Below are 18,301 nucleotides of genomic sequence, written 5' to 3'. Positions count from 1 at the left end.
TCAAAGAAAGTAAAACTTTCTTTCTGCAATGCACTTACATGAGTACAGTTCAATGTAATTGAAAAAACAAAGGGAGGGGCGCCTGGGTGTCTCAGCTGCTTAAGCATTGGACTTCGGCACAAGTCATGATCCCGGGGTTTTGGGATTGAGCCCCGCATTGGGCTCCCTGCTCAGCGGGGAGTCTGCTTGTCCCTCTCCCTCTGCCCCTCCCTCTGCCCGCTTAGGCTCGCTCTCTCAGTCTCACTCTCTCTCAAATAAATAAATAAATAAAATCTTTTTTTTTAAAAAAAAAAAAGAAAGGAAAACGCACAGCTCTGATAACTGATCTTATTTTAAATTCATTATCAATAGCTTTAAGGGAGTCTCTTAATGCAAGCATACTATATTTTCTTCATCCATTTTCCCTTCCACTCTCCTGGATGATTTTTCATGATTTCCTCTATTTCTTCAAACCCCTAGTATCTCATCCTTGATCCTTACTCCCAGTTGATGTCTCAGTTTCCTCATTCACCGAAAAAACTGAAGCATTTTAAAGAGAACTTCTGTAAGTTCCTAGTGATGTATCACACACTTAAGAGTACCTATACTCTCATATTGCACAGTCTCTCCTGTTACTGTGCTCATTCATGTTTCTACGCAGGCTGTGTCTCCATCTGTGCATAAATCCCATCCATTTTTGCCTGTTCTGCATTTCTCCATATATTCAATAGCATCATATATTTTCTATCTCATTTGCATATAAGCATGCTATTAATTCACTCATCATAAAAACTCTCACTTGATACCATTTTGTTCTACAGCTATATTCCCAAGTTTTTCTATCCTTTATAGCAAAACTTCTTGAGAAGTTCTCTATCTACTGTTACCAATTTCTTTCTTACCATTCTCTCTTGTATTTACTGCAGTCAGGTTTTTCTCTCATAGTCCATTGGAATTCCTTTTGTCAAGGTCACCAAAGACATTCATATTGGTAATTTTGATTACCAATTCTCATATTTGCACTACCCATTGCATTGAATGCAATTGATACCCTTCTCCTAGAATTGCTTTTTTCCCTTAATATCCATCATTTCTCTGATGTCTCTGACTACTCCTTCTCAGTTACTTTTGCCAGTTCCTCCTTATTTTCCTGAATTCTAATCCTTACACCTTCTTTCTTTTCTACCTATAGTCACTTCCAAGGTCATGTAATTTTCCCTCTCATGGTTTTAAATACCATTTTTATGTTTATGACAACAAAATTTGTATTGTGCAGCTAGAATCTTCCTCTTAACTTCAGACCTATATATCCAGCTGCCCATTCAACATACATTTATCTCTCAGACAACTCCCACTTGAAGTGCTTAAAACTCTGCTGCTAGTGTGCAACTTCTGCTCATTTTTCTATATTGGTTAATGGGGCTACATTCTTCCAGTCACTTGGATCAAAAACTTTGGTATTAATCTTGGTTCCTTCTTCTTATATATGGTCCATGTTACTATCATCTCTCTCCTGGATTATTGCAGTACTTTTTAAATGGTATATTAGCTTCTACATTTGTCCCTGTAGTCCATACTTGACAGCCTATTTAAAATTTTAAGTGTACCCCTGATATTTCACATTCCTTCTTTGTTTTATGTTTTCCCTTTAACATTCATTTCCATTATATTAATATTTTACTGTTACCTGTTTATTATCTTTCTCCCTCAATAGCATGCATACTGCTTGAGGACAGGTAATTTTTATTTTTATTTTTTTCACTACTCTATTTTCGGTGTCTAGAAGAATGCCTGCCTGACATATAGGTAGAAGCATGAACAGTCCTTTTTTTAAGTAAATAACTAAGGGTCCTATAATAAATTTTGGAGAATGGAACAGGAGATAAAGTAGGAGATAAGATGTAAGATGTCCAGGAGATAAGAATTTTGGTGTAGAGGAGATAATTAAAACACTTGAATGTAAAAAAAAATATGTAAGTATAGAGGAAAATCAGCAGATAGACAACAAAGAGAATCACTAAATTGAGGGGTAGAAAGAAGAAAAAGCCCAGTTGGTGGGAGATACAGAGAAAAAAAAAAAATCACAGATAGTATGGAAACTAAAAATGAGATAAGCTGTATAAAGTGTAGTGGAGAATTTGAAGAGGATCCGAATAAAAAAATGCAATTCAATTAGAAAAATGATTTAATTGAGCAGTGTCAGAATATTGATGGGTCCATAAATCAGATGACAGGAGGTTAAGGAAGTAAGGGATGGTCTGTGAGAGCAGTGGGGTCTGGAGGTAGGTTGCTTGTTTGAGGATCTTAGCTATAACATAATACCAAAGAATAGGACAGTGATTAAAGTGGAGCAATGGTTTCAAAGAGGAAGAATTTTCAAGGTTTTGGAAATGCAAACATATTTCAAGGAGAAATAAGAGTTAAAGAAAATAAAAACTAAAGTAGAAAGAGTGAGCATTAGTATAGGAATGTTATCTCTTTGTAAGGATGGATTCCATCCAAAACAAAGGAGGTCAGGTTTTACTCTGAGAAGGTTGTGTGTGTGCATGTGCGTTTGTGTGCGTGTGTGTGTGTGTGTGTGTGTAAAGGGCATCATGGGAAGAGAATTGCTGTGCGAAAGTGAAAACAGTGAATTAATGGCCAGTAAGTACTCTTAGGGATTGATTAGAAAATTCACTATTGGGAGAACATAGTTTTAAGTATCTAATATTCAACTGACATTGTGGATTGCCTTTCAGCTTTGGTGGAGGCCTCTCAGAAATTCAGTAATTCTGAGTCTCAAATAACCAATATATGTGCTTAACTCTGCAAGCATATAGAATGATGTTGTGGTCAGTGAACATCATAATCTAAAGACTCTGAAAGCTCTCGGGCTGTGAGTAGATCTTAGTCTGAGTCTGAGGCAACCACAGTCGGCAGTTGGTTAATAAAGTAGTGGGGCTCTCCCTCCAGACTAGCTGCTCCAGGCAAGCTCCTCCTTTGACTCTGCCGGAGGCAGGCCTCCAGTCTGAATATAACCTGGGAGGGAAGGAACTGCTTGAAAACGCTGATTCTACCACTTGCATTCTCTGATCTTGCCACCTTAACCTATTGATGCCCCAGGTTTTTGTAATCTGCACCTTAATTTCCTCATTGCCCATCCTAAGAGCTTAATATGTAATTTTTATAATATCTAAAAAACATAAAATTTAAGCACTGCTGATGTTGTGGGTTAAGATGGAAGATTACTCAGTTTATGAAAAAAAATAGTAGTGATGATTGTGATGTTGAATGTGCTGATTTACTTCCAAAAATATATTTGTTCATTTGTGAGTTCTGTCGCAGTAGTTATTTTAATACAAAATTGAATGTTATTCCTGGCTGGGTAGGAAAAAAGGCTGCTCTTTGAAGGGGTCAAGAATAATATTTTGTGGTTAAGACTGATGTTGGTTTAGTGCAACTCACTTATTGTTATTACTATTGTTATGTTATGTAAATAAAACTGGCCTTTCTCTTCAGTGTGGTTCTGTTGTGGATTTAATTAAATTTGAAATTAAGGAAGGGCAGGGAGGCTTATCAGTTTTAAAGAAATTAAAAATGGATTCTAACAATTTAGAGTTATAAAGCATTGTGGTCTGTTTAAAGTTAAGATATTAAAATAGGTTCTTTAATCAACCACTGTTACATTAACAGATTCAATCCATTAAAAGCATTCAATAGAACTATATTTCCTACATAAAATTATCCCACATCAGCATTGCTGCATGGTATGGCACTAACCAATGAGATGATTTTTACTTAATTGAAGGTCAAAAAAATTCAGATTTTTGAGTAGGATACAGAAATAGTTTCTGGTCAGCTATATTATCTGGAATAATCTCACATAACATAATGGGATAATGACCATTTTGCTATTTAAAATCTTTCTTTTAAAGGCATTTTGGTCTTCAGCTAATTAAAATTACTCTTTTTTGTGGGGGGGGCGGGGGCAGTACTTTTCCAAGTTGAGTGTTTTACCTTTCTGGAACATGGAATTTCTGCCCAGGAAAGGAGATAAATGTAGTTTTTTGTTTCTTTTTTTTTTTTTTCACTTGAGCACTAGTGTAGAGGCATCTGTGTTCAATATTCAGTGCTTACATATTAAATACAGTTCATTCATTACAGATTATTTGCCTCCCTTTCTAATTACAGAAGATTTGTACCTAGTGAAAAGTCATTATTTATAATCTTCGACCAATTTAGTTAGGGCATTAGTTAAATCTTTATTCTTTCATAATATGAGGAAGTAATTATGATAGAAGAAAGAAATGCTGATTTAAAAATAGAGGCATTCTTATGTGTTTTTTGTATGAACAAAATGGTTTTAAAAATAGTTTTAGTTTAGATTAATTCATATTGCATTGTACAGCTAAGAAAGGAGTTCACATTTGGGATTAAATTGTCAGAAAAATCCATAAGCACTAACAGTGAAATAATGATGCCCTGCTGATCATCCAAATTTGACTTAATCGGAACTTTTGTCTATTCCTATAAAACTAAAAAGACAGTTGGTCATAGCAATTGTAGTATAAATAATGATCAGTATCAACACAATACAGCCAGTGAAATCTATTGTTTTCTGTTAAAAGAGCAAGAGATGTTTAATCCACATCATAAGAACTATCTTTCATTATAGTTCAATATCTATCACTTTATTTTCTTTTTTAAAAGCAGCCTATGTTTATTTTTTCACAATTGAAAAAAACATTTTCAACATTATTTAAAGTAAAAGAACAAAATCTGGGATTAAAAAAACAGCTGCCCATCTGTCCCATCCCCACACAATTGTTCAAACTGACAAGCATTTATTCTGAGACCTTATTTTAGCAAATGTGGGAAATTGTGCATTTGCAAATGACTAAAAAATCATACTGATATTTTAGTAGCATTTTATATTGCCTCCTTCATAGATGAAATATGGTATTCTTTTCTTTATAAAGAGAGAGAGAAAGAGACCTTACTGTGTCACGTGATTGATTGCTATAGAGTTCTTCTTTAAAAGGCATATCTGACAACACAGAATAGCAGATTGCATAGATGGTATTCATATTGTTCTGCTTTATAATATAAAACTTGTTTAGTAAAGTACATCTTAAAAATGGGGATTGTGTGTTGTGAGCAGAACAGTGTTGCAAAGGCAGCTAGAAAATAGGCAATGTGCAGTTGTCCTTTGAAGAAAGCAATAATATGGCTACTAGAAGATTTCTGAGAATGTCTGGTATAAATTCCAGCCTCTGACCATGTGACTGAGTCTAAAATGAGCCGAGGGAAAATTCTTTCTATGTTAACATATTTCCGCTTCAAACATTCTGACTAGACAAACTCACCTTGCTGGGGTATCCTCATATATGCAATTTTATAAACAGAAGAAAATTACAGAGTCCAAGCCCCAACTTGAAGATAAAGTATTGAGGATCTAATTCCAATATCTTGCAGGTACATGTTCATGCCTTGCTTTTCAACATGCATATAAAATGGCTATATGTAGAAAGGCGTTATAACCATGGTAATTGTCGGTATAAATGAACACTGAATGTAAGAATTGTCACTATGACATGTTTTACACTACCTACATGTTAAAAATCCTTTTATGCCAATAATTTGCATAACATGCTCAGACAAGCATATGTTGTCCCTCAATTTCTTAAAAGAAATGACCCAAGTTAACAGTGCAGTAAGAAATGTCTTCATATTTCATTACACACAGTTAGTGTGAACTATAGATGATCCCACACTAACTAGAAGAAAAAAAGATAGAAATAAGGAAATTAGAGAACTGTTAAACCGATAGTTTGACAACAACATATATATATACACAAACATACTTTGTGTATATATAAATATATATATGTGTGTGTATCTCTATATTGCAATTTTAGGAATTTATCCTTATGAATGTCCTTCATGTTCTCTTTCTTCTGCAGATAATTCCAGCTTAGATGGTCAAAACATATGTTGAATTTTATATTTACAATACTGTGACAGTACGCACTTGATGTTTAATCTAAAAGATTTAAATCTATTAATCCAAGTATCCATAAGCAGTACAATAGTTTCCATAGTTTTCTAACACATACATTAAAACCAGTTGTCAAATCTGAAGAAAGACCAGGCTCTGGAGATCCTTGCATACATATTTTTTAAACAACTGATAATCAATTTATTCAAAGAATTGATTTAAGCATCTGCAATGGTAACTTTAACCTTGACTCTTGGCTATATCACCTATCATGTACTTGTATTCCAAACATCATCTACTAAAAAGTAAGCATGTTGCTTTAGTAGACCAACTGCAATAATATAAAATGTGTTGTAGAGAGACTTTCTGAACAGCATCCCTGGCTAGCAGAGCTGCACTGAAGTTATCACAGTCTGCAAAATAACACAGCCGACTTCCGTGCTAGGAGAATCTATGCCCAATGGAACTGCTGCATTTACCTTCTTCTGACTTTCGCTGTTTACCTGAACTATAATATAAAAGTGCCATTTATCTACTTTAATTTGAAGCTGTACACCACTTCAGTTGAAGAAAAATAGCAAACACGAATAAAGACTTTTATCAGAAATAGGAGAATCCGTGTCATTACTTAACAGAATGAAATATCATGGAGATGAGAAGGTTGACCCAGATACCATATCTTTGCCAGAGATTTTCTATATAATCACCTGAGAAATAACTAATGAAATATAGGTAGATAGTTTTGTGCTTGGTAATTCTTGTTCTCAGGTATTTCAAGCTGGCTTCTTACCTACATGGGTTTCAGGTCATGTAAACTCTTTCGTGAGGATGAACATGTCAGAAAATGTGTATAAAGGACCTAGTTGCATACAACACAGTGAGTTTTTAATAAATAATAAGTTCTTTCCCCCTTCACCATTTTGGATTTATTTTGAATCTTGTAATTGTGACACCTGTAATATTTGGATTTAATTCAACGGTTCTAGATTTTGTGTGAATTCCCCTTTTTTCCTAATGAAGCTTCTGACTGTGAAGTAAAACTCTTAGTAAGCTACCTCTTTCTTAAAAGAGGAGTCATCTGGATAAAGACTAATGAGTGATCCTGCTTTTCCTCTCCATTTTGGATGTAAGCAGAGCACCCCCTCCCACCTCCATGTTTCTCCCCCTCTACCTAGATCCCCTATATGAATCAAGCTTATCTTTTGGGGAACAGGAGGCTGAGGTGAGATTCATGGAATTGAATCACAAGCTGGGGAAGAAGCATCTTTTCCGTAGCTGTTCTCAAGTAGCTGAGGTAGATGTTGCCTGTTTCATACGTCCTAGGCTATGCTCCATCCATCTTATACACCTATATTAAAGCAACAAATGTCAGTGTCAGGAAGCACACTAGCAGTGTTAACTCCTTGGCAAGGCTGCAGATAAATCAGTGGAAGGTACTTTACTTGGTCCCTATTTTAGTACTTCACTATCAGTTTCTTTATACTAAGAAAGAAAAAAAAAGAAAATTTTTATAGCATCTACACTAGTAGATTAATCTCATTTATTTTCTTTCTTTGCTTTAGTGGAGATAGAAAATAACTGGTTGGACTGAAATGATTATCTTCTCTTTAGAATCAGCTATCATGTGGTGGACCAACTACTGGACTAAGGGTAAGAATCCAGGGTTCTGGTGTTATCACTGCCTTACCTTTTTATTTAAAGGCAAGTTGCTCACACTTTCTGAGGCTGTTCCCAGCCTATAAATTGGTTTAAAATAGTATTTTTAATTGCCCAGAATACAGCCTGTCACATAAAACATGTTAAAAGTAGAGGGTGAGATATTATATGAACTCAGTAATCCAAGTTCTTTCAACCCTCCTATTATAGAAATTCACATATAGGGCGCCTGGGTGGCTCAGTTGGTTAAGCGACTGCCTTCGGCTCAGGTCATGATCCCGGAGTCCCGGGATCGAGTTCCGCATCGGGCTCCCTGCTTGGCAGGGAGTCTGCTTCTCCCTCTGACCCTCCCCCCTCTCATGCTCTCTATCTAAATAAAATCTTTAAAAAAAAAAAAAGAAATTCACATATATATCTTCATAGATACATATACATACATACATACATACTGATTTAATATTTTAATACTGTATTCTACCCTCCTTTTGTTTCATTAACAATAATACGTTGTGGCTGTCTTCCAATTTCATGTATACTCTAACTTCAGTTTTAATTTTAGTATAGTATTTCACAATAGGTATATACTGTAATTTATTTAATTAGTCCCATATAGGTCAATATATAAACTGTTCTTAATTCCTCATTATTACAAATAATGCTGCAATAACATACTTGTGCCATCTTGGTTTTGTGTTTTCTTTGTTTTATGTTTGTCTTATTTTTCAAAACAGAATTTTGATATAATCAATCTGTCCACATTTTAATTTTTGTTTGCAGTTTTTATGACATGGTTAGTAGGGTTTTCCTAAAGCCTGTTTATAAATATTTCAGTCACTTTCTATGAGTAAATTCATGACTGCATTGATGCAAAAAGAATTATTACTATTTATATTCCTGTTATTATTGTTAGGTGGAAGAAATGAGGAAGAGATCTCATTTTATATATTTTTTTTCCAAATGGCTAACCAGTTGTTCCAATATCATTACTGAATAATCTATTTCCCTATGAATTTGAATATTTTCTTATATATTATTGCATTTATTCCTGCACTGCCTATTATATTCATTTGGCTTGCTAATGTTTGCACTGGCACTATGTTTTTCAAAATACTACAGGTGTTGTGAATAAAATCATTATTTATCAATTATTAACATAAGGATTTAGTAGGGAAAATTCCCAGCTAAAAGTGGGATTGGAAGAATTGGTTCTGTGATTTCAGGACTTTGAATAATGTCTGGAAAAGGTTGGTGGGAACAATGAGAGAAGTAAAAGAGGAGGGGGTGAAGAAAATATAGATGGATAACGTTGCAATTCCAAAGGAAGTTGGAAACTGTATGTGCATTGAGGTACTGACTTCTCCTCTCCCTGTGTGTATTTGTATCAGAGTGAAGAAGGGATAATGATTGGATTGTTCCAGCACCAATATGGGCTCAGAGGCATGAACAAAAGGCTAAGTAACATGATGACCTATGAGGCCGATGCTAATTGCAGAAGGACATAAAACCAGGAGAACCCTGATAGATTGAGAAAAGGAGTAAAAATTGTCATGACATTGTAGATGTTGATGAAATTCAAGGACACATTAAATGTAACTTAGAGTAACAGAACTGAGTGGGTAGAGTCTTGATCAGAGACAAGAATATTGAAATTTATGTGGCTGCGACCAGCATAAGGAATCCATTGTTCTTTCCTTTGTGCTGCCTGTTTTTATAGGAAACCTATCATAGAGGTGAGATACAAGTTGGATAAAATGGACAGAGAAAGTATAGAATTCTTCTGCTGAAATGAGGCAGGAAAAGGTTTAGAAGAAAAGGAAGACAAACTATTTTTTTAAAAAATGAAGCCTTATTAGGATTTGGGGTGTGAGCAATATATTTAATAGAAAAAGAGGAATGGCAAGCATTTTGGAAAAAATGAAAGTGGAGCTGATCTAAAATGTGGTACAGAATTATTGATGATACGGCAGGAGGAGAAAGAGAAAGTGGGTATAAATATTTGAAAGGAGTTCTCCAAGTTCAATTAAATGCTTAGTCAAGTCCCCAAATTAAATTAGATGCCAAGAAATAGTTGGCAAGCAAAGTGTAGTAATTGAGGGCCATAGGGCTAGGAAGTGCTGAGCCTCACCTCATTATGCCACCTTTTCGTGGCCCTGTTCACCGTTCCGTAATGGGAAACTTCATAAGTGCAACAAACAGATCACAGTCCAAAATGGCACCAAACAAGATAACTGAAACCAGATACTAAGCATAAACACAACTGTGGCCAGAGATGTGGATTCCAAGAGCAGCTTTGCATTGGCTAAATGGGAATTTACTCTCTTGTATGAACAACGTGCCAGGCTCCTGGGGTCCAGCCTGAATGAAGGAAGATGCAATGTTCACAGATGAAAGCAAAGCAGACTGTAAATTAATAAGCTATTAAGTGTCCTTCAAATAAAGGTATCTGTGGATTCGTAGCCTGGGTAATAACCAGAATTTTAAACTTCCAATATAAGTTCTAGTAGACAGACACTGGGCTCATGTTGCAGCCTGGGTGGAAGCTCTTTAGTGCCTACAGTATAAGCCTGTTCTCAGATCAGAATGTAAATAGCAGAATCTTGAAATAACTAAGCACTCCTACCAAAGCTCCAAAGTTAGGCCACAATTTGTAAACTATGTAAATATGTATATTTCACTTGTAGTTTGATTTTAATTTCAATTTGGTTGTTATAATGGTGTTTAACACAAGTAATCCCACCTCCACATCATTATATTGGTGTTTTCTATAGTTGTTTTTGTATAGTAGAGTGGTCTTTCTGATGGACTTGAGAAGGCATTATAAAAGATTGCAATTGGCATAGGGAAGTAACTTGGAGTTTATTTGTGCCTTAGATCAGAGTATCTAGCAGACACACTTAATTACTTCACCTCTAATGGATAGCATTAGTTTTGCTGTGTATGAACACAAAGGGGAAATGGTAGCAGTTGAAAGAAATTTCTGTTGCTACCTAAGCATTTTGCAAGGATCAGAAACCACTTAATCCAATGAACTGGAGTTGTAAGGTGTAAAAAGTAGAGATTTAGAAATTACTTCTTACTTGTTATTAAAAACCAGTAAAAATATCTACAGTAGAGGAGTCCTCTGCATCATGGTTATAAAATAGGAGGTGGTTTTCTTTCACTCATTTTCTGGAGACAAATGATTGCATCCATTCACACAGCCTTCTTTGAGTGAAGTAGATCCAGGGACCATGATCTCCAATTTAAAGATGTACAGATGGGTGCAGACGGCTCTCAATGAACTGCCCAAAGAAGTACAACCAGTATCAGAGCTGAGATTAGAGCCTGCTACTTTAAATGTCTGCTAAACTGGACCCCACTCTCTTTGATACTCCTTAGATTCTTAAAGCCTAAATTGTCACTAGAATATAGTTCTTCAATAAAGCACACTGTACTATTACAATATCATAGAAATTGTAATATGGGGTTGCTCTGTTCTTGATAAATGTAACAAAATCACCAACAATGTACTAAATTTCAGGTTATAGCCTCAAGTGTTTTTAACTGAGTTGCAGAAAAGCATAGAAAGCAGAAAAGTTTTCCACTTTTATAATTGACAGCCAAGAATGCATGTAATAAGTTTTGTATAAAAATTACTTTTGAATGGCATTATGTGTTAGAGAATTTTGCCTAAATAAATAAATTATCTGTGAAATGGGAATAAAGCCTATGACTGCTTTGCTTTATATAGAGTGAGGATTAATGAATAACCCTGACAGACTGCTCCAAAATGATTGGAAAAGACTTGAAAGAGGGATTCAGGGTATTGTCAAAACACTAGGATTAATGGGGAAAGAGATTTTGTCCAAGAGGAAATGCTAATTTATTTATAATTTGAGTGGTCAATCCAGAAGACACTTAGGTGTGCTCTCCATTAGAACCATATCCTAAATATAAGGTTAAAGCAGTTTTATTTTATCTCCAAAGGGAAACAAATATGAGAGAAATTTAAATTTAAGCAATAGAGATTAGACTAGATATTTTTAAATCTCATTACCTTACAATCTGCTAATTTATCATTTGTAACAGCTCAACCAGGAACGGATTGAGCTTTAATGTAAACTTCTCCTTTTTTTTTTTTTTAAAGAAAAGACTTCCTAATTAAGTTAATAAACAAAATTGTCCTGTTCTTCTGAAAAGAAATATTTATCTTACTTAAACATTCAGGCTGGTTTTAAGTAGCTTAATAGTACCTACTGGCCACAAATAGTATTTTTTCAAATGTTCATTCTCACAATCCAAACGTTTTATGGAATATCTACTTCTCAATACTTTATCTACTATTATTTTTGTTACTATCTGTAACTGAAAGTCATTCCACTGCCTTTCAATTTTTAATCATAAACTTCAAGCTTCTAGTGTTCAAACTGACCTGTCTCCTGAGAATCAAACTTTTCTGTAACAAGTCTCATACCCTCTCCTCCTCCAGCTTTTCCTAACGGTCATAGTTTAGGCCACGTGATTTCTCAAGTAGATTACTGCACGTCTCCTATATGTCGTATTGTCTCTGGCACAGACACTCTATCTCCCTGGTCTCTCCCTTTCTCAGTGTTCATCTGAACACACTGTTGCCATAATGATATTTGCAAATGGTAGCCATTATTACTACCTTTAAAAAAATTCTTTAATGATTCCCTATTGCCTACAGAATAGTCTGACACCATAATCATGTCAGACATGAGGTTCCATGCCTCACGTAAGTGTTCTTTCACAGCTTCATCTCCTAGCCCTAGAGTCTATTCACAGAGCTTACACTGAGGTTTATTTGCTTTTCCTGGATCCCTACTCCCTCACTTTTCATTCTTCTGTATCTTTTTTCCCAAACTGGTTATTCTTCTAGAAATGCCTTTGATTGCTATCCTAGTCTTCTCTACAAATAGTTGAACAGCTCATGTATCCATATATATTTAAGATTTACCGTTTCGGTGTTGACTTTCTCAACTATTGTTTTTATGTACACCTACTGAACTTTATAAACACATTGATAAACAATAATAATAGCTAATGTTTATTGAATACTTTTGCTAATCACTTTATGAATCATCAATTTAAAATTCACCATAATTATATGAGAATGATACATATCAGCTCCTCTTACTGATGCAGATCCTAAAGCTTAGAGAGTTTAGGTAATTTGTTCAAGGTAACTTAGTAAGTGAGTTGCTGAAGTCAGATCCTTGCTCTGCTATCATGCCTTCCAATGACATTCATTTGTTTTACATCTACCCTTTGATGCTACAAAGCAAACTCTGGGAACAGAAACAATGCCTCTTCAGTATCTCCCCCACACAGTAGAGATTGTAGAATGAAATGTAAGAATATAAAAATAATCAAATTGTGACAGGAACAATTCAAAGACATAGTGAAATCATTATTAATACAACTGTAAGATTTAAGATTATGTTCATCCTTGGTTTCCTGTTGCACTTGTAAAATTTCATTTTATTAAATGCCACGTCTGGTTTTCTATCCAACAATTGTACCTTGCCTTTACTTCTTTGCTAAAAGAAGTCTGTTTCTGGCAAAGGTGTGAAGGACTACATAGTTTTGGAGAGGCTTCAAGAGTCAATACTAATTAATCTAAGCCAATCAATTATTTCTTCTTTGCTGGTGATTAGTTTAGGAATGAACATGTGGTACCACTCTAGCTGGAAGAGCTAGTGTTCCAGGAAGTTTATGGGAAGTTTCTTAAGAGCAGATATAAGAATCAGACCCTCTCTCTATTTTGGCATTTGGATGTGTGCAGTGATTTGCTTCCTGGTGCTCCTGTAAACATCTTTGATCACAGAAGGAACAGACTCTTTGCTAAATAAGGCAAAAAGGAAAGATGGGAAGAATATTGGTTCTTGTCCTGGGTTAGATGCCCAACTAGTCAATTCGGGAACTACTCCATTTCCAGACATTTTATGATGTGTGGTAAGACATTTTCTTTTCTGAGTATGTTCCTTAATTTTTTTTTTTAATCGTTGGCTTTTAGTAGTCGCATTATAAAGTGTCTAGGTGTGGTTTTCTTGGTATTTATTCTACTTGGTTGGGATTTCTAGGTGGATATATTCATTGTGGATTATGGTGGATGTATTTTACCACCTTCAGCAAACTCTTGTCTTTATCTCTTTACTATTCTTCCTAGCTCTTGTTCTCTCTTCTCTCCTTCTGCAACTTCAGTTATTCATATATTATATTGTTTGTTGTTTTCTCCCAGACCTCAGATGCTCTGTTCTATTTTTTTTCCCTCTGTGTTTCAGTTTGTATTATTTCTGTTGAAATTGTCTTCGAGTTCACTTAGTCTTTCTATTCTGTGTTCCATATGCTTATAATACCAAATGAACCCTGATTTCTGATATCCCCTTTATTTCTACTTTTTCCATTTGGCTCTTTTTAAAAATGATTTCCATGGCTCTGATGAAGTTTCCTTTCTGTTTACTTATATTGTCTGCTTTTCCCTTTTCATTTAACACATTCATCGTAATTATTTAAAAGTCCTTGTCTGATAATTCTAATATCTATTCCATTTCTGGATCTGCTTCTATTGATGGGTCATATTTTCTTGCTTCTTTATATGTGTCATCTTTTTTATTGTATGTAAGGAATTATATTTAAAAAAATAGTAAAGACTAATAAGTAAATAATAGTAAAACTTAGAAGAGAGCAGACTCATTTTTCTCTCTGGCCTCTAGGGTGAGGGGTTGAGTCAACCTAATCTATAGATGACCTGAGACTGTTCTCACTATAGTTTGATCCAAATCTCCACTGAGATCAAGTTTGATCCAAAGCTCCACTCCGACTTGAAATGATTGGAGATCGAGATCAAGACATTTCCTTCAGCAGGACTAGAAATCTAAGCACCGGGAGACTCTTATAACTCTTGTGCTTTATAGTCTACCACCAGCTTTTAAGCCATGGGACATAGCATGTTCCCAGCAGGCTGCCACTTGGTTGGATTATTGTTTGTATCCTCAGCTCTCCAGTGTTGAGCCCAGGTTTTGGTGCTTTAGGACACTGTCCCCTCACTCCCTGCTGTTGCCATGTACTCAGGTTTGGAGGGCTAAAGGGGTAGATTTGGGGAAGGCCTGAATTCCCTTGAGGAATTTTTCCTCAGTTCTTTGGCTCTGCCCCCAGTTTTGGCTGGCCCTGCCTGCTTGGTCATCCGGAAGTGGTCTCTCTCAGCTCTTCTGCTCTCCCCCAGCCTTTGGCAGCCATTGATTCATGCTCTGAGGGGATATGCTGACCCTGCCCTCAACATTCCTCAGGCTCTTGGCTCTACCCAGTCTTCTATGTGAGTACTCAGGAAAGGCCTATGGCAGTGTTGGTAGGTGGGTATAGATTCTGCATGTGGCTGCTGCCTCCTGAATTCTAACCTGTCATGCTTGTCCATATTGGCCTTAAAGTTTCTAAACATCGCAGTGATTTCTCTTTACTTTTGTCCTTCTTCCCTCACTGCTCCTCCAAGAATGAAAGTGGTTGTGGGAAGAGTTTGTCACCCTCTAGGTTTCAGTTATTTAGGTTTCTTTGCATCCTCAGGTCTGTGATGATTAAAACACACACACACCCACACACAGTTATGACTGTATAGGTTATCTGGGTTATTCTCATTGTTAGGATGGAAGGACATTACCCTGTAACTGTCTTTAACCAAAGTGGAAGTGGAAGTCTCTTTAAGACACTGTTAATTGAGTTTTCTGATACTTGCTGCTGAATTTACCCTAATCAGATCTATACTATATTTGAATTGTTCTTCAGGATGAGAAAGACCATAGATCATTTTAATTTCTTTTTTCATGATTATAAAATTAGCCATTTTTGTTATAGAAAATACAAAAAAATACAGAAAAATCTCAGAGGAAAATAAAAATTACCCATAGTCACTGTTCATAGATATAAGCATTAATGTCATTTTGTTATATATCTTTTCAACATCCATTTATTTGTAGTTTAAAACAAAATATGCAATTTTATAAACTGCTTTCTATTTATGTAGGACTATATCATGCACATTTTCTATATTATTAAATATTCTAAAAGCATGACTTCTAATGCAGTATTGTATTTTAGGATTTTTCAAAAATTTATATTTAATCAATCACATATTGGGCATTCTGAATATTTGGGCATTCTGAATGTTTCAGATTTCTCACAATGACAAATAGCCCTGTCATGAAAACTCTTCTGTACTGGAAAGGTCGAAACTTGTTGAAGGTCATATAGCTAGTTGGTGGCTGATCCTGCACCAGTTGTGGGGTCTACACCACTGTTCTTTCCTCTGCCACTGCTCTTGACTCTACCATACACTACTTGTAATGGAGCAAAAGGAAGTGTACAGATCAAATTAAAAATAAAGATCAAGGAGTTTATTATGGTAAAAATCAGGACCTAATCTAGGAGCCCAGAGTGTAAGAGGTTGACAACATAGGAAAAATCCAAGTTAGAGAAATCTAGGGCTAGGCAAGGTATGTGATTAAGTGTTATGAATGGACTTCTTTTAATATTTCCTGGCCAGCCACAAAATGGATCGAAAGTGTAATCTGCTTGCACTCTCAATACCGACTGATGTATATATCATCTACTTCTCTCATAGAGCACTCACCTTGAATTGCTTACTTTCCTTACCTGAGGGGAAACTTAATCTCTCTTTTTCCAATCTTTGCTATCAGTGCCTTGTTTTACCATCTCACCATTTCTATTTTTGATTATTGCAACAGCATCCTTATTGCATTTTTCAATGGTGGCCTGGTCTCCATCTAATTTATCTAATCATGTTATTCCCTCTGATTTAAAACCTGTAGTGTCTTTTTACAGATTTCAGTAAGAATCAAACTCCTAGCTTGCTAGACAAGACCTTTTATGATCTTGTCCCTGCCTATCATGTTAGCAATATCATTTGCCAGTACTCAACATAGACCCTTCATCCAGGGAGCTTCTGGTTTCCCAAATAAATGTGTTTAATTTCTCTATGCATTTACGCATGCTCTACTAAATGCCTCCACTCTCCCTCCATCTCTCATGCCAGTTGTTTTTCTTGTTAATTTCCACCTATCTTTTGAAACACAGCTCCAGCTTCATCTTTATTGGAAATAGTTAATAATCCCTCAAACTAATATAGATTCTTTACTCTCTGCTGCTCAAATATCCTTTTCATGCACTTGTAGTACCAATTACACCATACTACAATTTTTAGTTTTGTTTTATTTTTCTTTACATAAACAATGGTTTTGTTTTGACTTTATATTCCTAGCACTTAGTGCAGGGCCTAGATCCTAGCAATTTCTTATTTGATACTTTTTGGAATGCTATAATAATGGTAATATATTAATCAGAAAAAAAGTGTAAGTGCCTAATTACCCAATCATCCACCCCCCACCCTCTCTCCTTAAGCCTTCCATGCATCAGTAAGAGAGCCTGGCACCATTTACAGAACTGTTAGGGCCAAAAATAAAAAAATCATCCTTGATATGTCTCTTTCCTCCAATACTCATAACTTACTCCATCAGCAGGTCATGCTGGGAAAAATGTATCATGACTCTAACCATTTCTCATCCTTCTGTTATTCTGGCCTACACCAAGCTATTGTCACCTAGTCTTGGCTTCATACAAGTCTCCCTGTCTCTCTCTTTCTCTCTCTCTCTCTCCCTCCCTCCCTCCCTCCCTCTCTTTTTTTCAACTCTAACATTTTCACCATAGTCTATCTATTCTTTACATAGTACCTGGAGAGCTTTTTTAGAAATAGAAATCATTCCATAGTTCTCCAAGCAGTTTTACCATCATATTTAGGATGAAATCCATAGTTCTTTGTAAAGCTGACAGGGTCCCACATAATTTGCAACTGCCTCTCCCTCACTGTCTCTGGTCATTTCAACCACTCCCTGCCTTGATCATCCCAGTCCAATTGTACTGATTTTCTTGCAGTTCCTCAGTACATGCTGATCTTGTTCTTACCTCAGGGACTTTGCGTTTGTTGTGCCCTTGGCTAAAATGCTCTTCCTCGCACCATTCAGGTTCCGGATCAGATGTTACCTCCTCAGTGACCTTTAACAGGTGTATTGCTATAGCCCCCATCCTATCCCTGGTTTCATTCTCTAATCCTCTTATCTTCCTTTCTTTCCTTCATGGCACTTATCATTAGAGATTACACCATGTATACATTTTGTTTACTTGTTTATTTTCTGATTTTTCACTGTAACATAAGTTCCATGATTCCACAGACTTTGTCTTGTTCACTGTTGTACTAGTGATATTTATTGAACATATAAATTAAGGAATGCATTTCAGAGTCTAGGTTTTATTTTTTCTATACTTTTTATATGCTGTTTTATTGGAAGATTTTCCCAACTGTTATGAACATGATTCCCTGTAAGAAATACATAATACATCACAATGTATACACTCAGAGACATACACATAACTGATAAATGTGTCTCACAAAACAGTACTTATCTTTACTATATGAAATGCATTCTCTTTTTTCTGTCCTGTTCTATTTTTCATAAAATTGATTTTACTACTTCGTTATGGATTATAACCAGGGCTACCACTTATGGCTTTGCAGGCAGTATTCTGCCAAAGAGGTTATAGCCAGATCTATGTATATATGTATGTATCTATGTAAAAATAAGAATGTAACATATGCACATATTTGAAATATTACATTAAATT

General features: G+C 35.5%; 1 pseudogene; it reads right to left on the bottom strand.

Moving 5' to 3' along the window:
* Nucleotides 1–17,704, bottom strand: part of LOC102731563 (large ribosomal subunit protein uL1-like) — a 34,826-nt pseudogene extending 17,122 nt beyond the window's left edge.
* Between the last annotated feature and the right edge of the window lie 597 nt (nucleotides 17,705–18,301).

This window comes from Leptonychotes weddellii, chromosome 4 (genome assembly GCF_054177405.1).
Source record: "Leptonychotes weddellii isolate Sample4059 chromosome 4, ASM5417740v2, whole genome shotgun sequence".
Taxonomy (NCBI): domain Eukaryota; kingdom Metazoa; phylum Chordata; class Mammalia; order Carnivora; family Phocidae; genus Leptonychotes; species Leptonychotes weddellii.
The sequence above is the reverse complement of the archived record's forward strand: the minus strand, read 5'-3'. Positions and strand labels throughout refer to the sequence as shown.